The 22,543-nt window shown below is 35.4% G+C and overlaps 1 long non-coding RNA gene across 1 annotated transcript; it reads left to right on the plus strand.

Moving 5' to 3' along the window:
* Positions 1 to 9,298: 9,298 nt before the first annotated feature.
* LOC121479774 lies at positions 9,299 to 20,692 on the plus strand. The gene is made up of 2 exons (XR_005984824.1): positions 9,299 to 9,350; positions 19,071 to 20,692. It is a non-coding gene; the product is annotated as an uncharacterized LOC121479774 (long non-coding RNA).
* The last annotated feature ends 1,851 nt before the right edge of the window (positions 20,693 to 22,543 follow it).

Here is a 22,543-nt window from a genome sequence, read left to right on the forward strand (position 1 = left end):
GATACTAGCCGATAGGATTCAACAATACATTAAGAAAATTATTCACCATGACCAAGTAGGATTTATTCCCAGGACACAAGGCTGGTTCAACACTCGTAAAACAATGTGACTCATCATATCATCATATCAGAGACAAACCAAGAACCATATGATCGTCTCCTTAGATGCAGAGAAAGCATTTGACAAAACACAGCATCCATTCCTGATCAAAACTCTTCAGAGTCTAGGGACAGAGGGAACATTCCTCAACATCTTAAAAGCCATCTATGAAAAGCCCACAGCAAATATCATTCTCAATGGGGAAGCACTGGGAGCCTTTCCCCTAAGATCAGGAACAACACAGGGATGTCCACTCTCACCACTGCTATTCAACATAGTACTGGAAGTTCTAGCCTCAGCAATCAGACAACAAAAAGACATTAAAGGCATTCAAATTGGCAAAGAAGAAGTCAAACTCTCCCTCTTCGCCGATGACATGATACTCTACATAGAAAACCCAAAAGCCTCCACCCCAAGATTGCTAGAACACATACAGCAAATTGGCAGCGTAGCAGGATACAAAATCAATGCCCAGAAGTCAGTGGCATTTCTACACATTAACAATGAGACTGAAGAAAGAGAAATTAAGGAGTCAATCCCATTTACAATTGCACCAAAAAGCATAAGATACCTAGGAATAAACCTAACCAAAGAGGTAAAGGATCTATACCCTAAAAACTATAGAACACTTCAGATAGAAATTGAGGAAGACACAAAGAGATGGAAAAATATTCCATGCTCATGGATTGGCAGAATTAATATTGTGAAAATGCCAATGTTACCCAGGGCAATTTACACGTTTCATGCAATCCCTATCAAAATACCATGGACTTTCTTCAGAGAGTTGGAACAAATCATCTTAAGATTTGTGTGGAATCAGAAAAGACCCCGAATAGCCAGGGGAATTTTAAAAAAGAAATCATAGCTGGGGGCATCTCAATGCCAGATTTCAGATTGTACTACAAAGCTGTGGTCATCAAGACAGTGTGGTACTGGCACAAAAACAGACACATAGATCAATGGAACAGAATAGAGAATCCAGAAGTGGACCCTGGACTTTATGGTCAACTAATATTCGATAAAGGAGGAAAGACATTGGAAGAAAGACAGTCTCTTCAATAAATGGTGCTGGGAAAATTGGACATCCACATGCAGAAGAATGAAACTAGACCACTCTCTTTCACCATACACAAAGATAAACTCAAAATGGATGAAAGATCTAAATGTGAGACAAGATTCCATCAAAATCCTAGAGGAGAACACAGGCAACACCCTTTTTGAACTCAGCCACAGTAACTTCTTGCAAGATACATCCATGAAAGCAAAAGAAACAAAAACAAAAATGAACTATTGGGACTTCATCAAGATAAGAAGCTTTTGCACAGCAAAGGATACAGGCAACAAAACTAAAAGACAACCTACAGAATGGGAGAAGATATTTGCAAATGACGTATCAGATAAAGGGCTAGTTTCCAAGATCTATAAAGAACTTATTAAACTCAACACCAAAGAAACAAACAATCCAATCATGAAATGGGCAAAAGACATGAAGAGAAATCTCACAGAGGAAGACATAGACATGGCCAAAATGCACATGAGAAAATGCTCCGCATCACTTCTATCAGGGAAATACAAATCAAAACCACAATGAGATACCACCTCACACCAGTGAGAATGGCGAAAATTAACAAGGCAGGAAACCACAAATGTTGGAGAGGATGCGGAGAGAAGGGAACCCTCTTGCACTGTTGGTGGGAATGTGAACTGGTGCAGCCACTCTGGAAAACTGTGTGGAGGTTCCTCAAAGAGTTAAAAATAGACCTGCCCTATGACCCAGCAATTGCACTGTTGGGGATTTACCCCAAAGACACAGATGCAATGAAACGCTGGGACACCTGCACCCCGATGTTTCTAGCAGCAATGTCCACAATAGCCCAACTGTGGAAGGAGCCTCGGTGTCCATCGAAAGATGAATGGATAAAGAGGATGTGGTTTATGTATACAACGGAATATTACTCAGCCATTAGAAATGACAAATACCCACCATTTGCTTCAATGTGGATGGAACTGGAGGGTATTATGCTGAGTGAAGTTAGTCATTCGGAGAAGGACAAACATTATATGTTCTCATTCATTTGGGGAATATAAATAATAGTGAAAGGGAATAGAAAGGAAGGGAGAAGAAATGGGTAGGAAATATCAGGAAGGGAGACAGAACATAAAGACTCCTAACTCTGGGAAATGAACTAGGGGTGGTGGAAGGGGAGGAGGGCGGGGGGTGGGGGTGAATGGGTGACGGGCACTGAGGGGGACACTTGATGGGATGAGCACTGGGTGTTATTCTGTATGTTGGCAAATTGAACACCAATAAAAAATAAATGTATTATTTAAAAAAATTTCAACTGTAAAATGCAGTGCTCTGTACTCTCTCCAGACAACCTACTGAAGGGATACACTTCAACTGTGCTGAACACTTAGGACACTCTGGCACCCAAAAGAACATTATTAGTGCACTATTTACTGAAGTCAGTTACACTGAGAACCCTTCACAGACAGACTGGAATTCAGATTTTTACTTACACAGACATAGCCTGATGGCTTCAAACTGTGCCAGCAATAGGTTGTGTCTTTAAAGTGATTTTTGTCTTGATTGTTGTTATTGTTGAAATATAATTCATATACCATAAAAATCCAACCTGGTTAAGTCTACAATTCAGTGGGTTTTAGTATATTTTTAAAGTTGCACAGTCATCACTAATATCTAATTTCAGAACATTTTCATTACTCTCAACAAGAAACTTCTGTAAGCATTAGTAGTTCTTTACTCATTCCCCACTCCCAGCCCTGAAACTGCAAATTTACTTTCTGTCTGTATGACTGTGAGTTTCTTGGGCATTTAATGTAAAAGGAATCATATAATATGTGGCCTTTGTGTCTGCCTTCTTTCATTTAGCACAGGATTTTCAAGAGTCAGCCAGTTGTAGCTAGTACTTCATTTCTTTTAATGCTTGAATAGAAAAATACTCCAGTGTATGAATAAACCACATTTATTTTTCTGTTCTTCAGTAAATGGACAATTGGGGGTTCTTTGCACTTATTAACTATTATAACAAAGTTGCTGTGAATGTTCAGGTATAAGATTTTGCATAGACAGATTTTCCATTAACTTCGGTATTTATCTATGTGTGGAATTACTGGATCATATGGTAACTCTAAGTTCAACATTTTAAGAAATTTCCAACTGTTTTCCAGAGTGGTTACATCATTTTACATTCCCACAAGCAAAATAGGAGGGCTTCACTATCTCCTTATCTTCACCAACACTTGTTATTGTTCATTCATTTGATTATAGCCATCCTAGTGTATTTGAAGTACTGTTTCATTGTGGATTAATTTGTCTTTTCCTGATGATAAATGATATTTATTACTTTTTCATATGCTTATTGGCCACTGTAGATCTTTGGAGGAATGTCTATTCTATCAAATTCTTTACCCATTTGTTTTATATAACTGCTTTACTGAGATAGAATTCACACAACCATACAATGCATCCATTCAAATATAAAATTCACTGGTTTTTAATATATTCACAGATTAGTCCACATCAGTTTTGGAAACTTTACATTTCCCCAAAAAGAAACCTATAACATTAGCAGGTACTTCCCATTTGCCCTAAATCCCAAGCCCCATGCAATCATCAATCTATTTTCTATCTATGTAGATTTTTCTATTCTGGACATTTGATACAAATTAATTTATACAAAATATAGTCTTTTGGCTTCAATGAGCATAATGTTTTAAGATTCATCTATGCTCTAGCATGAATTAATATTTCATTTGTTTTCATGGCTGAATAATATTCCACTGGATGGATAAACCATATTGTATTTGTGCATTCTACAGTTAATGGACAATTGAGTCATTTCCACTTTGGGGTAACAATGAATAATGATGCTATAGACATCTGGATACCAGTTTTTGTGTAGACATATTTTCAACTAATATGAGTACATACCTAAAGTAAAATTACTAGGTCATATAGTAACTTTATGTTTAACATTTTCATGAATTACCAGCCTGTTTTCCAAAGTAGGTGTACCATTTTACATTCCTATTAGCAACATATAAGGGCTTCAATTTCTCCATATCTTTGCCAACACTTGCTATTACCTTTTTTATCATAATCATCCCAGTGATTGTGATACCACATTGTGGTTTTGATTTCCACTTCCCATATGACTAACAATGCTGAGTATCTTTTCATGTGACTATTGGTCATTTGTATATCTTCATTGAAAATATGTCTACTTACTTTGAACATTTTTGAATTGGGTTATTTATCTTTTTATTGTTGAGATACAAGTGTTCTTTATATGTTCTGGATACAAAGCCCTTATCAGATAGATGATTTGAAAATATTTTCTCCCATTCTGTGGCTATCTTTTACTTTCTTGATAATATCCATTGAAGCATGACACTTTCAATTTTGGTGAAATCTAATTGATCTATTTTTCTTTTGTTGCTTGCATGTTTGTTGGTCATATCTAAGAAACCATTATCTAATCCAAATTCAGATATATTTATGTTTATGTTTTCTTCTAAAATCATATAATTTTAGCTCTTATACCTAGGTCTTTGACCTACTTTAAAATTAGTTCTATATATAGTATAAGATAGGGATCCAACTTCATAGTTTTTTTGCAGTACTATTTGCTGAAAATAATATTTTTTATTCTTTTTCTTTTATTTTCATGGCACCTTGTAAAAAATCAATTGATCATAAATGTAAGAGTTTATTGCTGGACTATCAGTTGTACTCCATTCATCCAAATGTCTATCCTTATACCAGTACTATCTATTCTTCATTATTGTAGCTTCGTAGTGAGCTTTGAAATTAAGAAGCATAAGTCCTCTATGGTTGTTCTTTCTCAAGATTGTGTTAGCTATAGTTGGTCATTTGCATTTTCATATGAAATTTAAGTTCTGCTTATCAACTTCCTTACAAAAAAAGTAGTTAGGATTTTGACAATGATTGCATTGTCTATAGATTAATTTCAGAACTATTTCTATCATAGACATATTAAGTCTTCCCATTCAGGAACGTGGATTTCATTTATTTATGTCTTTGACTTTTTAAAATGATGTTTTATAGGCTTTTGATGCACAAGTCTTATGCTATTTTAATTAAATTTATTACTAAATATTTTATTATCCTCATTGATGCTATTATAAATAGAATTGTTTTTATAATTTCATTTTCAGATCATTCACTAGTGTATAAAAACATAAATAATTTTTGTATATTGATCTCACATCCTATAGCTTTCCTGTATGTGTTTATTGACTCTAATAATTTTCTTATGGATTCCTGAGGAACTTCTAGATGCTAAGATATGTCATTTGTGAACAAAGATAGTTTCATTTCTTTTCTAGTCAAAATGAGTTTTATTACTTTTCCTTACCTAATTTTCCTGGCTAGAAATTTAGGTAAAATGGTGCATAAAAGTAGTATAACTAAATATCCTTACTTTGTCCCTGACATTAGGGGGAATACTTTAAGTCTTTCACCATTAAGTATGACACTAGCTTTGAATTTTTTATAGATGTCCTTTGTTAGTTAAAGAAGTCCCCTTCTAGTCTTAGTTTCTAAAACTGTTTTATCATGAAAGGATGCTGAATTTTGTCAAATGCTTTTCCTATACCCATTGAAATGATCAAAAGGATTTTGCCCCTTAGTCTATTAATATAGTGTACTACACTGATTTTCATAAATTGAACCAACTCTGCATTCTTGGGATAACTACCATTTGGTCATGATATATAACTTTTTAAATATAAAGTTGGATTCCATAGCTAGTATTTTATTGAGGATTTTTTTGTAACTCTAAGAGATATTTGGCAAGTATTTTTCTGGTTTTGGTATAAGGATAATGTTGACTTACAGGATAAAAAGAAACTATGCACCTCCTTTTCTACTCTGAAAGAGTATGCAAAAACTGGTGTTAATTCTTTAAATGTTTGAGTGCATTTGCCAGGGAAGTCATCCGATCCAGGGCTTTTCTCTGTGGGAAGGTTTTGTTTTGTTTCGTTTTAATTACCAATTAAATCTCTTCACTTGTTATAGTTCTGTTCATAGTTTCTATTTCTACTTGAGTCAGTTTTGGTAGTTTGTGTCTTTCTAAAAATCAGCTCATTTGTTCTAAATTATCTAGTTTGTTGACTTAACATTTTTTCGTAGTATTCCCTCATAATTTTTTCTTTCATTTCTTATTTTTAGTAATTTGAGCTTTTTCTCTTTTTCTTGGCCAGTGTAGCCAAAGCTTTGTCAATTTTATTTTTAAAGATATATTTATTTATTTTAAAGAGAGAGATAAAGTAGGGGAGAGGCAAAGAGACTCTTAAGTAAACTCAGTGCTGACCATGGGGCTTGATCTCATGATTCTGAGGTCACGACCTGATCCAAAATCAAGCATTGGACACTTAACTGCCTGAACCATTCAGGTGCCTCAAAGATTTGTCAATTAAAAAAAATCTTTATGAAGAATCCATTTCTTAGTTCTGTTTTATCTATTGTTTTTCTGTCATTTATTTCACTTACTTTGCCTTAATCTTTGTTTTTTTTTCCCCTCCTTCTGCTTGCTTTGGGTTTATTTTGATGTTTCTTAGGTTATTGATTTGATATATTTTATTCTTTAATGTAAACATTTACAGCTATATATTTCTCTCTAGGCACTGCTTTCCCTGTATCCTCCTATTTTAGTATCTTATTTTTCATTCTCATTAATTTCAAAGAATTTTCTAATTTCCAATATGATTTCTTCTTTGGCCCACTGGTTATTTAGAAGTGTGTTAATTCCCACATGTTTATAAATTTCTTCTGTTATTGATTGATTATTTATTTTTTATTATAATTTTTTTAAAAGATTTTATTCATCCATTCATGAGAGACACAGAGAGAAAGGGAGAGAGGCAGAGACACAGGCACAGGGAGAAGCAGGCTCCATGCAGGGAACCAGACGTGGGACTCGATCCCCGGTCTCCAGGATTACTCCCCGGGGCCAAAGGTGGTGCCAAATTGCTGAGCCACCTGGGCTGCCCCGTTATTGATTATAATTTCATTTCATCATAGTTGGAGAAAATATCATGTATAATTTCAATTCTTTTAAATTTATTGAAGCTTGGTTATAACCTATGATACACTTTCTCCCGGAAAATGTTCTGTGTGTACTTGATATTGATAGATGAGTGTTCTGTATATGTCTAGTAGGTCTAGTGCATATGTAATATTATTCAAGTTGGTTTACAGTGTTATTCAAGTTTTTAGCAATTCATTGATCCTCTCCTTTTGCTATTATTGAAAGTGGCGTAATAAAGTCTCCACCTCCTATTGGTGAACTGATTATTTCTCCCTTCGATTCTATTAGTTTTTGTTAATTTATCTGGCGATTTTCTTGTTAGTTGCATAAATGTTTATATAATGATATCTTCTTGATAATAGATCCTTTCCTTATTATAAAATATCCTTCTTGGGTTTTAGTAACAATTATTGTCTTAAAGTCTATTTTATCTGTTATTACTATAGCTACTTTAGCTCTTTTTTGGTTATACTCTGCATGGTATATCTTATTCCATCCATTACTTGTCAACCTATTTGTGCCCTTGAATACAAAGTATGTCTCTTATATACAGTGTATTCCTTTGTCATTTATTTTATATATATTTTTGAGTTATTTTCTTAATGATTGTCCTGGGGATTAATACCAACTTAATTTCAATAGTTCACTGAAACTTTGATCCTGGGATAATCCATTCCCTCTCCCTCCTTTGTGCTATTATTGTTACAAAAGTCACAACATTATACGCCATATGCCCACCAACAGATTTATGAAGATTGGTTATTTTATATGGTTATTTTAAAAATCACAAGGAAGAAGAAAGGAGTTACAAACAAAAAGTAAATTAACATTGTTTTTTAGATTTATCTATGTAGTTACATTTACTGATACCCTTTATTTCTTCACATGGCTCTGAATTACTATGTATTGTCCTTTCATTAATACATGAAAGACTTCCTTTAGTACTTCATGTAGTCTGCTAGGGACTAGTTTTCTCTGTTTTTTCTTATCTGGGAATGTTTTAATTTCTCATTCATTTGAAGGTAGTTTTGCAAGACACAGAATTCTTAGTTAATAGGGTTTTGTGTTTTTTGTTTTTTGTTTTTGAGTACTTTGAATGTTGTATCTCACTGCCTTCAGGTCTCCAAGGTTTGCTAAGAAATGAGCTGTCAATCTCACTGGGAATCTTTTCCCAAGATAAGTCACATCCCCCTTGCTGCTTTCAAGATTCCCTCATTGTCTTTGTCCTTCTAGTTTAATTACATTGTACCTAGGTGTGGATCTTTTTGAGTTTATCCTACTGGGAGTTTGTTGAACATTCTGGATGAATGTACTAAATTTTTTATCAAATAGAAATATTTCAACAAAATTCCTTCAAATATATATTTTATTCCATTCTCTCTTCTTCTGTGACTCCCATATCCAAATGTAGATGCACTTAATGATGTGAGAATATGTTCATTTTTTTCATTCTGTTTCTGTCTGTCCCATCAGAAAATTGCTATCTTTAATTTCACTGATTCTTTCTTCTGCTTCTGCTTGTTCAAATCAACTGTTAACCTGCTATAATGATTGTTTTTTATTACAGTTATTATACATCAAAATTTATGTTTAGTTATTTTGCATAATTTCTTTAATTCATAGTTTCTATCATTCTCCTATATTTTTTTATAATTTTTAGATGTGGGTTTCCCTAGTTCTATGGATACATTTAAAATAGCTGAATTACAGACTTTAGTATTTCAATGTCTTGCACCCTCAGAAAATATTTAAGGTGATACTTTTCTTCCTTGTGTATGGGCTATACTTTTTGTTGCTTTGTATGTTTCTTTTTTTTTAACTAAAAATTCTAAGTAATATAATATGGCAACTGTGGAAATCAGATTCCTGTCTCTCTCCAGGGTGTGTTGTAGTCGTTTGTTATTGCTACTGCTTTTAGTTTATTTAGTGTCTTTTCTGAACTAATTCTTAAGGTCAGTATTCTTTGACCTGGGTGGCCACTGAAGTCTCTGTTCAGTTAGCTTAGTGGTTAGTTAATTATTGGACAGATAGTTCCCTAAATTGTTTAAAGTCCATAGCCTTTAATGAATAGCTCTGTGTGTATATTGGGGCATTTCTTTGATGCACAGGCAGGCAGTTTACTACTTTGCCATAGTCTCCACTTCCTACTTGCATGGATCTCAAGGTCAGCTAAAGGTTAGTGCTTATAGCTTTTTTGAGTCTTTCCTGGGTATGCCCATAGTCCTTAAATCCCCAGAATTATGTCAGGTCTTTTAAACCTCTCTGTGACATCTTATTCCCAGGTTTTCCTTTTAAGTTTTTTGATCAGCTTGTGGTTTGCCTCAACTATTATTACCACCTCAGGCTGCTGTGATACTATACAATTGGAATTGACTGTTTTTGATAAATGCTCCTGTAGAAAAGGCTACATTAGCATCAGCTGAGGTCTGAGTAGGTCAAATAAAGGCAAGTTCTAAAAGTAGAGATTATTTAGGGAACTCTTGACAAGTAAAATAATGACAGTTATTTGGGAATGGGGCTTTGGAAGGGCTCTAATCGCTCCTCCAGAGTTCTACCTCCTTCTCCAGAGGCTGCTAGGCTGAAGTTTTTCACCATAATTATAAGAGAATTGGTTTGAAAGGCTACCACATGGCTAGGGAGAAGGAGATGAGTCTAAAGCAAATTAAAATGCTACAGAGCTCACTGTTTTTACTAAGATTCAGCCAGTCATCTTAAATAAATACTTCTCAGATTGTTACAAGCCTTTGGTTAATTTCCAGAGTTCATAATAGGTTGATTGTAATAATTTTTTGTTAGTGTTCTTATAGTTTTATAGAGGAGAAGATTTTTATAGGTCCTTACTCTGCCATTCCTGCTGTTATCACTCTTAAGTGTTTTTATTAGGGGTTGCTTTACCAAATCTAACCATTTTGGAGTAAAATATATTTTAAAAAGTTATTGAAACATACACAACTTAGTGAATGAACAAGAACTGCAAACAAATATGGAAAAAATAAGTCTATTTATTAGAGTTTTAGAATTCTGGATGATTTTTTTTTTAGTTTTTTTTTAAGACAAATATCTAAGAAAGTTTTCAAATCTTAGTGTACAGCTTGATGGATTTTTGTATAATGTATATAGTTATGTAAGCACCACTTAATTCAAGATACATTGTATCCATCACCCCAGAAATTTCCTCCAAGCCCCTTTCCTGTTATACCCTTCCCCTTCTCATATAACCAATGTTGTCATTTTATCACAATTATCACCATAGATTACTTTGGTCTATTCTTGAATTTTATATAAAAAAAAATCCTATTAGTAACTATTCTTTTGTGTCTGGCTTCTTGCACTAAACATAATTTTTTAGAAGTTATCCATGTTGTTGAACTCCTTATGTAAGGAGTTTATGTTTTTCTATTACTGTTAGAATATACCCTTATTTGCTTATCCATCCTCTATTGATGAACATTTATGGTGCTTTCACTTAGGGATTATGAATAAAGAAGATACTATAAACATTCTTGCACTGCCTTTGGTAGGTACATGCATTCTCTCCTTTTGGGTATATACCTAGCAGTGAAGTAGGTAGGTATATGTTTAGCTTTCATAGGTACTGCCAAGCTGTTGTCCCAAGTGGCCAAACCAACTTACAATCTCATCAGCAGTGAGTAAAAGCTTCCATTGCTCTACACCCTATCTAAAATTTGGTATGGTCAGTCTTTTTCACTTTAGCCATTCTGATAGGTATGCCTGTGTATCTCACTGGGATTTGAATTTGCATTTCTCTGATGAGAAATTATATTGAACACCTTTTTATATGCTTATTGGCAACTGTAGTTTCTGCTTTCACCTCTATTTTTGCTACAAAATTTCTTAACCCTACAAATATTTACTGAGATTCTGCTATCTAACCAAGATATATATATATATATATATATATAAAATATAAAATATATTCTTCCCTGAAAGAACTCAGAATCTAAAGACAGAGGTATACAAATAAATAAGTAGTTAAAATCTACAGTGATAAGCGCAATGATATGAGCAGAGGATAGACATGTAATACAGCTATGTAGATTAAGAAAAGCTTCTTAAAGAAAGTAATTCTTCAACTAAGATTTAAAGATAGAAAGGAGTTAACCAGATGGACAAGTTGTAGGAGAACAAAGTAGGAAATTACATTTCAAGAGAAGAGAATGAGGCACAGAAAGTAAACTCTTCCAGCCTTTGGATCATGTTCGTTCCTATATTTAAAATGTTTTTTTTTCTAATTAAAAATTTAAAAAATTAAAAGTCTCCAAAATGAAAGCATGAAAACTGAGCCTGAATAACATTCACTCAGTGCCAGAAATGGTATTAGAGGGCACCAATTTAAGAGTTGATGATGGTCCAATGCAGACTTTTCTCAAGGGGAACCCTCATTCAACTTAGCCATGGTTAATTATGGTAGAACTATCCTAGCTCTGCAAAGAACTCCAGTTGATTAGAATTCTGCTAAGTTAGAGGATGAAGAAAGAAAGCAACTTGGTGCACTTTAAAAAAGAAAAGGAGCAATCTTTTCACCCTAGGATTTTAATAATTATATATATATTACCATTATTATAATTGCTAGTATTATTAATTGCAAAAGTGACCATTATTGTGTGCTTGCCATGTGAAACACTCTGCAAACAGCCATATAAAGTGGCTACTGCTTTTACCTCCATTTCACAGATTAGGAAACTGAAATCATAAAGAACTTGTTCAATGTCACATATTTACAGAGATGGAATTTAAATGTAGGTCTGATTACAGAGTACGTATTTTAATTTTTAAATCTTTTGAATTACAGCTAGATGCCCTTTAGAAAAAAAGCACTCTTTTCTCATTCCAACTCTCTGGCTCCTGGAGCAAGAGAGCTATTTAGATGTTTGTGTCAGAAACTTTGTATTTCTAGTCAGATTGTTTATTGTATATATTTCAGACTCCCATTCTGATCCTAGGATAGAACATCACCTTACAAATCTCACTTAAATGCTCTACTGGTCTAATCTAAATTTCTTCTTCCACTTCCTACAGGTTTTAGTTGATGTAATTATTACATTCTTCAAATATGCTCTTAGGCCCACTGCCTAAGAATAGCCCTATGAATAAGGACAATATAAATAATTAATTTAATCTCTTGTTTTGGTGGTTTGTATCTCTTCCAACATTTTAATAGCCTAGACAAATAATAAATGAAATATTGGCATACGTAAATACATAACACATTCAGAATAAAAAGATAAGTAGATTAGTAGGATATTATGGCTTTTAGCTCCATGTCTTACCTCCTCCCAGTCAAAAACAATAGAAGACAAGAGAAGAAGAAAAGAGAAACTAATTTCTCAGTTGTATTTAGATAAATAAAAGTATTTATTTGTCAGGATGCCTCTCTGTACAATTAGCCAAATTTCCCAACTAGACTGTTATTTCAGCATCTATTAGAAAGAGAAGAGACACTGAGCTTAGTTGAGTCTAATTCTTAGAAGATAAAAACTTATTGGGAATTTGGGAAAAGTTCAGCTTACACTGAAATCTTAAGAATAAGAATGTTCAGGGAACTTGTGAGGCCTTTAAATGAATTTTAATTTAATCTCTTTAGATGTTAATGGCTTTTGTGGGCAACACTGTTTTCTAAATGTCAGGGAATATGGGTTTCTGTAAGCACTAGTACTAGGGAAAAAACATATTAAATTTGGCTCTTAGTGAGCTTAGATGAGAACAAACGGGAAACTTAAGGTCACAAATCCTGTTTAGATAAACGACACAGCACAGTGACTAATCTAGCCTTAATATGTATTAGAAGCAATGTCATCAAGTGCACATACTCGGCAAGTATAAAGTGAGCATGGCTTGTACCTCAATTCTCTTAACATTTATACATTTTGTAACATATGAATACAGCTTACTTGTGCTATTTTTCTTCATTAGGTCACATTATTATTAAACATTATATTAACATGATATAATTAGTGCATTTAAACATTTTCATTAAAAATAACCTCTAGGGCAGCCCCGGTGGCACAGCGGTTTGGCGCCGCCTGCAGCCCGAGGCGTGATCCTGGAGAACGTGGATCGAGTCCCACGTTGGGCTCCCTGCATGGAGCCTGCTTCTCCCTCTGCCTGTGTCTCTGCCTCTCTCTCTCTCTCACTCTCTCTCTCTCTGCATCTCTATGAATGAATAAATTAAAAATCTTAAAAAAAAAAACCTCTAAATGTTGATACAACCCAAGTGTATGATGTAGAAACTGGAGGTGATGGAAAAGAGAGATGGATAATGGTAGAAGAGAAAAAGAATTATATCATGGGTCTCAGAATTGAGGGAACTGAATGAATGGCATGGTTTAATAATTTTCCCTCAATCGTGGCATTCATGTTTTCTAGCAAAAATATAAAAACTAATATGACTTCAATTACATGGTTATGTCTTTGCCTTTTAATATGTATGAAAAAATAATACCTATCCTATTCTGAAAAACCCTAGTTTGAGGATTTAAGGTATTAAGAAACAGAGTTTGTGTTGGAGATAGCAGGCATTGATTTATTTAAACAAACAAACAAAAAAGGAAAATCCAGTAACACACATCTGGGTCAGAGCAGTCAGAAAGAAGAGTCAGAGGGTGAACTTGGGGAATGGATTATCTAGGCAATATATGAAAATTTAAGTGGTCAGAGCTAAAGAGGGACAATTGACTAATAAGCCAGGAACACCCTAAATTAGAAAACATGACCAGTAGTTCTCTTTAGTTGGGAAGACGTTCAGAGAATCCTGAAGAATAATCAGGATATGTTGAACAGGTAATTAGTCACCTTAGGTAATCAACATTTAGGTTAAATGCCTGGCCTCTGAAACCAAACTGTCTTAATTCAAATCCCTGTTCTACTATATTAGCAAAGGAACCTTAATGTCTCAGTGTTTCAGTTTCCCTAATCTACGAACAGGGATGGTATTAATTATATTTCTCTCATAGGATTATGGTGAAGAATAAATGGGTATGTGCCTAGCATATGTTGAATGTCATTCACATATTTCCTATTATTATTATTATTACTTTGTCCCCAAATATAGAGGCTTCAGGAAAAAGAAAAATGCCTAAAGCAGATGAATACAAAATAAAAGAAAATTAAACACAAGTTTTTAGGTCAATTGAACTTGTTAACAGTTGGGTAGTAATAAAAATACTGGATGGAAATTGTGCATTTTGTGTTGTTCTCTAGCTTTCAGGGGTGAGATTAAAGATGTATATGTTTTAAGACCCCTAAACAAAATCCTACCCAAGAAAGCTTGAGTGCATAAACTTTGTGCCACATTTTAGGTAGTATTGAAGGCCAGACAGTACTAGCTCTGATGCTTGCATGGGATAATGAGGCAGACCCTCATGTTCTGTCTGGGTCTACTGATTTGCATGTATGCTAAGGAGGCTGTTGGGAAAATTACTTAAGTTCAGAGCACAGTTACAATACAAACTAACAAAGATGGGTTTCATGTGCACATATGAAACACAGATGTGTATATCCATGTGTCTGACTGACTATGGAAAACCTGAAGAAAGACAAATTTCAGTCAAGTATAATGGGGCTCCTGAGAGAGAAATCATGTTAAGGGCAGAAAAATCCTAGTGTGCCCAAGTGGCCTAGTGTTACAAGGGGTGAATAGATTTAAGAGCAAAAATTCTGTTACACATTTGGACCCAAGTAGAATGCTGCTCAGAAGTAGGGAAAGTGAGTTTTTCCTCTCATGTTAGGGGACTGTCATGTTGTCAAGAGGATCTACAGCAGAGCTGTTCAATAGAACTTTCCGCAGTGATGAAAATGTTCTAATCTGTCCTGTCCAAGAGGGCTGCCACTAGAACATGTGGTTAATTAGCATTTGAAATATGGCTAGTGTGACAGAGGAAATGAATTTTTAATTTTATTTAATTTTAATTAACTTAAATATAAATTTAAACAGTCACGTGTAGCTAGTGTCTACTGTACTAGATGGCACAGACTAAAAGCATCACTGGCCAGCAGCAAAGTACCTGTGCAGCTTCAGTGTTACCAAGATAAAGCAACACAGTTGCTCAGTGGGTAAGAAGACAGAACCTGGAATCAACTGTCTGACTCATATTGGTTCCACTTCTTATTCACAAGGTAAAAAGTTAACCTGGGTGATATGTGGGACTTCCAGCTACTGCTTGGGATGTAGAAAGCTGGGGAAAACATGTGTCTACTCTTATAAAACCAAAGCACTCTGAAAATGTGTAACTTTTCTTGAACTCATCAGATAGCTGAGAATTCTGAACTAGCTGGAAATATAAGGAAAGACAGGTATCTTCAAAAAGAGCCAGGACATGGGACACCTGGGTGGCTCAGTGGTTTAGCAGATATCTGCCTGTGGCTCAGGTCGTGATCCTGGGGTCCTGGGATCAGGTCCCACATCAGGGTCCTCACAAGGAGTCTGTTTCTCCCTCTGCCTATGTCCCTACCTCAGTCTCTGTGTCTCTCATGAATAAATGAATAAAATCTTTAAAAAGAAAAAAAGAAGAGCCAGGACACAGACACTTTCTTACCTAAAGAGGCTGCAGCCAGACACTGAAAAGAATTCAATAAAAACTCATAACAAGTTGGTAAAGGCCAAGTATGGGCTTAGGAAAGTCTAGACCCCTAGGGACTCCAAATAGAAGAGACTTTTACACCCACTCTAAGGTTCTTTGCCACATACCTAATTAAAAGATTAGAGAGAGGTACAGACTGGAAGACAATTAGAGCACTCACCCAGATTATTTCCTCTTTCCTAGTCTCCCCTACAGAACCAAACAAAGCCTTAGGTGACTATGGGAAGCAAAATAAGCACTGTCACCCTTAGGACCCTGGTGAAAACCCATTTCAGCTAGGTTAAGGGACAAGAATATATGCGGTATCCCACACCTCTCGCTGGGACTGGGACAGGAATCCTAAGAGGACCACACCTCTGAGACCCAGAGACCCAGAGGGGCCTACTACTGAGGCTTAATCACAAACACAGATAATGCCCCTCCCTTACCTGCTCCCCCTCCCTTAACCACCCCTCCATGAACCAGGCTAATACTTGTTAAATAACCAATAACCCTGATGCAAGGGCATGGAAGAGGGGCCAGAACATGAAGAGAGGACTTCTCTGAGACACAGCACAAAGGGCACACCTAAAACTAAGAATGGAGCAAATATTGAGAAAAGCTTCTGGCAAGCCAGTTCTTGCCTTAAATACAAGGTAATGCCATAGAAATGTGTAGCCTGTGGTACACCAAAAGTAATCATAGCAACCAATCCCAAACCTAGTTCAATTCCTGACTTGATTAACTCCCATCCCCACCCTAAAGGGGAATAAAAGATTATTCCCATTTCTAAGCATAAAAAATTCCTGTTTCTACTGCGTCCCATAAGATTTTTGGCTTTCAACAACAATAAGAGTTAGAAGGCATACACAAAAGCAAGAATAAAAAAAAAACCACACACACACTATTAAAAGACAAAGCAATTAATACAATCAGATACAGATGGAGATATTAGGACTATCAAAAGAAATTTAAAATAACTGTAATTAATTTGTTAAGGGCTCTAACAGAAGAGATGGACCAAATGCAAGATCAGATAAAGTAATTTTAACTGAAAAATGGAAACTATTAAAAAATCAAATAGAAATGCTAGAAATGAAAAACACAAAGATTAAGAATGCATTTCATCAGTGGATTTCACATAGCCATGGGATATGGGGTGAGAATCAGTGTATTGGAAGATAAGTCCATAGAAATTACCCAAACTGAAACACACAGAGAAAAAAGTAGAAAAAATATTCAGAGGATCCAAGAGCTGCAGGACTATATCAAACTGCTTAATATAAATATAATTAAAAGCTCGAAAAGAAAGGAGAGACGAAGTAGAAAAAATATTTGAAGAAATAATAGTCCAGAATTTTCCAAAAGTAATGACAGATACTAAATCACAGATCCAATATCAGAAAACAGTAATAGGAGAGAAGGGGAAGAAAGGGGAGAGAGACAAACAAATAACGATAAAGTTGTTTCAATTCTTTTAGTTTCAACAAAACAAATTCTTTTAGTTTCTATAAATTAGATATGGTAATGCTGTTTCTTCTAAGGATTAGAGGAATTTAGTGTAACATTTAGAAGAGTTATAAAAATACAATAAATACTCAATATATGTTTTTATGCAAGGGCACAGATCCACCACCACCAAGGAGTAACAGGAGAATTTAAACCTAGTGACTTGACACAGAAACACAATTTTCCTGGCAAGTCAGTGTCAGTGTCTAGGAGTCCCTACTTACCTGGCCATAATAGCAATGAGACTTCTAATGACCACATATAGTTGTTATTCTGGAGATTCCTAGAAATACTTTAACAATAGAACTCTGTATGCTGCTGCATTTTCTACAGAGTGAGAGCCTGGAGTTAGCAAGAGAGTGGTATTGATGTTGGTAAGACTCTAAGCACAGGATGGTGATCCCTGGAACACTAAATAATAATATACTGAGCACTCTTCTATATCTTTTTATAGATTTTATTTCATATCTTTCCAATAGCAATTCTCTGGGTGTAGCTATTTGTATTATTTTCATTTTACAAATGAGGCTCAGAGAGATTAAGTGACATCCCAGGTCCAAATTGTTAATAGGCTGTGGTGCCAAGTTTTGAACCCAGATCTGCCTATATCTAAAACCAAAATACTCTCCCAAACATAACTCTATATTCTTATTATTTGCCATTTATGAATGCTCAAATTCACTTAATTCCTGACCTACCTTAAGCTATACAAGATCAGCACTTCACTTCAGTGTCCTTATTCATCCTTATATTGTGTGTGCTCATAAAACTTCTAAGTAGCACAGAGAGTCTTATTCACTACTCCAACATTAGAGTCTTAGTATGCCCTAGCTACTGTGCTAAGTCTTTTGTACAAGTTAATTGCCTCATTACCTCACAAAGGAGGTATTGGAAAACATAGTCTAAAGATTTAAAAATTGATGCATGTAGCAGAAACTCTATGCCTCATGGCTGAGATGTAGGAAAGGTGGGTTAGATGCTTAAGAGTGATGTATACTCTCCAAAGTTCCCTATGATGGTGGTAACCTGTTCACTGATGCACCTGTATTGGCTTCCTTGCCTAGCCTATCTCACTTCCCCAATATTTTGGCAATCACTTCCCAATAAATTACTTATGCTAAAATCCTTGTTATATGGTCAGCTTTTGGAAGAACTCAAACCAAGTCACCCTGCAGTTAGTGTCTGGTGAATTTTAAATTTAAATTTTAAACAGAATTTTCAACCTGGCTCCATATTGTAATTACCTGGAAAATTTTTTAAAAAAATATTGATGCTTGGGCCCCACTCACAAAGATTATGATTCAGTGGTCTGGGTAGAGCCAAATATCAGTATATTTAAAATGCTCTTGACAGAATTCTACTGTATAGATAGGATAGAAAAATCTCTTCTCTAAATGTGTTTCCACTACAGTAATATGATGATATATTGCTCACTCTTCCACTGGGCCATGACTACCTTACAAGGTTTTGTCTTATTTGTCTTTTTATTTCAGTTTCTTAGACTGCTACATACTATGTATTCTTTACATATTTGTTGAATGAAAAGATTCCGTTCAAGTAATGGTGCATATGGTCACAGCTTATGTAGTGGTTTTAAATACATAGCCACACATTCTTTGATACTCCTCCCCTCAAAAAGTAAAGCCTAATTCCCCTCCCCTTGAGTATGATCTGGATTTAGTGATTCATTTCTAATGAATGGAATATAGCAGAAATAATGGTGCGTCACTTCTCAGACGAGGTTATAAAAGATGCAGCTTCCATCTTGGATGCCTGTGTGCACACTCTTTTGCTTGCTCTCTCTCAGATTACTCACTTTGTGGGAATTCATGTGGGGAACAGCCTTATGAGAGGCTTCAATAATAAGGAACTGAAGCCTCGAGCCGAGAGCCATGTGAGTGCTTAGAAATGAATCCTTCAGGCCTGGCAAAGTCTTCAGAGACTATAGCTCTGGCTGATAACTGCAGCCTCACAAAAGACCCTGAGCTAGAACCACCTCACTGAACAATGCTCAGATTCCTGACTGTCAGAAGGTATGTGAAGTAAAAAATGCTTGTTGTTTTAAGCTGTTAAATTTTGGAATAATTTACTATGCAAAAAAAGATAGTGGATACAGTTCTTCACTGATAGACCAAGCCAACATTCTCTGAGCTATCTGAATTAGATGGTAATCCAGGTTCAATTTGGGAATAAGATGACCCAATCATAATCCCAAATTTTTTAGACAAAAATTATAAGATATGGATGTTTGCAAAAAAAAAAAAAATCATACCAGAGAAATGTTTCAATAAATGAACCCACCTATAGCAATGCATTTCTTGTCTTCATTGGAAAGCCCATACAATGGCCCTGTTAAGTTAGCCCAGTTCCATTTTGGCTATAATTCTGAGTCTGCTATGACAAAGAAAGTTTTCGCAGAACAATGTGTCTTTATCACAATGAGGAAAGTTCCACAACTGCTCCTTAGGACCACATGCTATAAGTAGAATAGTTGCTTATTATTTAAAGCTTAGTGAAAATAAAATATTTTTCTAATAGGAAAAATTTTGGAGACTTAAATTCATTTTGGCAGTGACCTTCTTTGTATAAGGAGGTACACTAAGATCAGATCTTTTAAAAGCAGATCTGAACCTGTCTTAGTTCAAGGAAAGAGAGAAAGAGAATTCACCCTTCCTCTACTTTTTTATTGTATTTGGACCCTCAACAGATTGGACGATGGCCACCTCCATTGGTGAAGGTCATCTTCTTTACTGAGGCTACCGATTCTACTAATTCTTCTGGAAACAAGGCTCACAGAAACATCATCAATTGATTCCTCAAGGCAGAAGCTCCCAGGAGACGGTGGTAAAGGGAGTGGGAGAAATAGAACAGAAAGAGGAGGAAGTCAGTCAAAGCTAGGATTTACTTTCTGATCAAGCCTGACAGTCACCCTGATCCAGGGGGCTCCAGTGCCCAATGGCAAACCTCCTAAATTGAAGGTGCTAGTAGTTAGTAGCAAAACCTGGAAAAGCTGGGGGATGGGTATACAGAGTGATTCAAGGGGATCTACAGAAACCAACTGTGGATACTAGCAGTATTATTCTTTCTATGCATGATTACTATAACTAGCAAATAAAAACACAGGTTGCCGAGTTAAATTGGACTTTATGTCTGTCCTAATGGGGCTAATGATTCCAAATATCTAGATACAGACCACATTTTAAATTTTAATAGATGTCTCGCATCCAATAAACATATTCTGGAAATAAAGGAAACACTGCTTATGCGATCAACATTATTTTTCTTGAAATGCTTTATACATTCATTTGGAATGGATGGGTAGAGGAGGATAGCACTGTTTGAATACCCAGATCATTTGATCCTGTGTCATTTGACCTACATGACTTAATCTAATTTTACCAGTTAAAGACTTATAGAAGTTAATTCCCAGACATGTGCTAGAAAAAACTATGTAAAATTTGAGTTTTTTGGAATGGGCTCCTCAAGAGCATGCCACAAAGTATATTTTATTTTAATAATACAATAAATAATCTGTTCAGAGAACAACAGTCTTATTAAAGACGGTTTTCAACTAAAATATTTAAGAATGGATCACAGGTGTTTCCAAAATATTATACTCTGGGTGGCTCTGAGAGTCGGTTAAGGGTTTCAGGGTCTGGGATCAAGCCTCGCAAAGAGCCATAGTATACCATTTTTATTTTTGGTTACAATCAATAGCATGCATTTCCTCAGAGATAACAGAGGATATGTTGCCAGTTCAAGTCTTCAATTTCCTAATTTCATTAGAAATGCAATATTGTTTAATCTCTTGTTGTAGAAGGACTCTGTATCCACTACAGACCTCTTTTAGCAACAGCTGAGAAAAGAAATCATTATTTTTAGAAGTACCTTTGCAAACAAAATACAAAATACAGATGAACTTCACAGGGTCCCTTTTATCTTAATCTGAAAATTGCTTTAGTGTTACTTAGTTTCTTTTCCAGAATTTAAAAGGAAAAAAAAATTTTTTTAAGATTTTATTTATTTATTCATGAGAGACACACACAGAGAGAGCAGAGACACAGGCAGAGTGAGAAGCAGGCTCCCTGCAAGAAGCCTGATCCCAGGACCCCAGGATCATCTGAACCAAAGGCAGATGCTCAACCAACTGAGCCACCCAGGTGCCCCAGAAAAAAAAAATTTAAACAGAAAAAAAAACCAACTGAGTCAACTTTAATAGAATAGTCTCAAGTATCTACATAAGAACACTTAATGGGGATTTTTAAAATATAGTCCTGTTTCTGCATGCTATTTTGAAACCTCATTTTGTCCCTCAGAATATTGCAGGAGACAAAGTTTGGTAAAGAACAATGTCACCCCAAAGAACTGGCAGTGCTCCAATGGAATATAGATTCTGTTCAGAGCTTAGCAAAGGTTTTTCTCCTTAGCATTTGTCAAAATTTAAGCAAAGCTAAAACTGTCAGTCAGCCAGCTTCCTGATTACTGACCCTAAGACTCTCCAAGAAACAAACCAGTGCCTTCACTTCGCATCTATTTGCTACCTTACAATGAGACAGAGAATTCTATTGTCTCCGACTGGCCACAGTCTAATGGGAGCTAGGAATATGAAGAATCCCAATGAAATTGCAGTTTTGTGAGGTTGAAATGAATATCCTTGAGCAATCCACACACAATTCCAATATACTATTCAGGAAACTACATAATATCCCAAAATGTATTTCAGGGATACTAGTCTTACTGACTCTCATAGGTATTGGTTGGGGGCGTGGAGGGAGATATTGAGGTCAAAAGTTTGAAACACCTGAAAAAAAAATTGAAAGGATTTTCTCCTATCAAGTAAGGGTCTTTTAACATGCTAATATGCACTGTGACCCTCCAAGGTGTGGGCTTGGCAGTTTCCTAATCTTTTTTTAAGCCCCAGAGCCATTTTTCTAACTGAGGTAATCACTGTTGTTCAGAAAGCACTCCTCTCTGTGCCCCGCACCGCCCCCCACTTCCGCCATCTACTCACCAAGAAAATTTGAATTTTAAAGAAAGGGTCCAAACCTGAACCAAAGGAGTGAAACGCTGAACGCTGAATTTCACTAGGTAGACAAACAATAGATGTAGAAGATTTTGATGAGGTATTTCAACTTCACGGGGCTTCTGGTGACACAGCTGCCACCAAGAATAAGGGACGGCTCTGCAGCACATACAGAGAAAAACAGTATTTCTTAGCCTGAGCCTTGGGAAATAAAAGCTGCTTTTCAGAGTTTTCTCTTATCTTCAAATTATACTTTT

The sequence above is a fragment of the Vulpes lagopus genome, chromosome 2 (genome assembly GCF_018345385.1).
Source record: "Vulpes lagopus strain Blue_001 chromosome 2, ASM1834538v1, whole genome shotgun sequence".
In the NCBI taxonomy this organism is placed as follows: Eukaryota; Metazoa; Chordata; class Mammalia; order Carnivora; family Canidae; genus Vulpes; species Vulpes lagopus.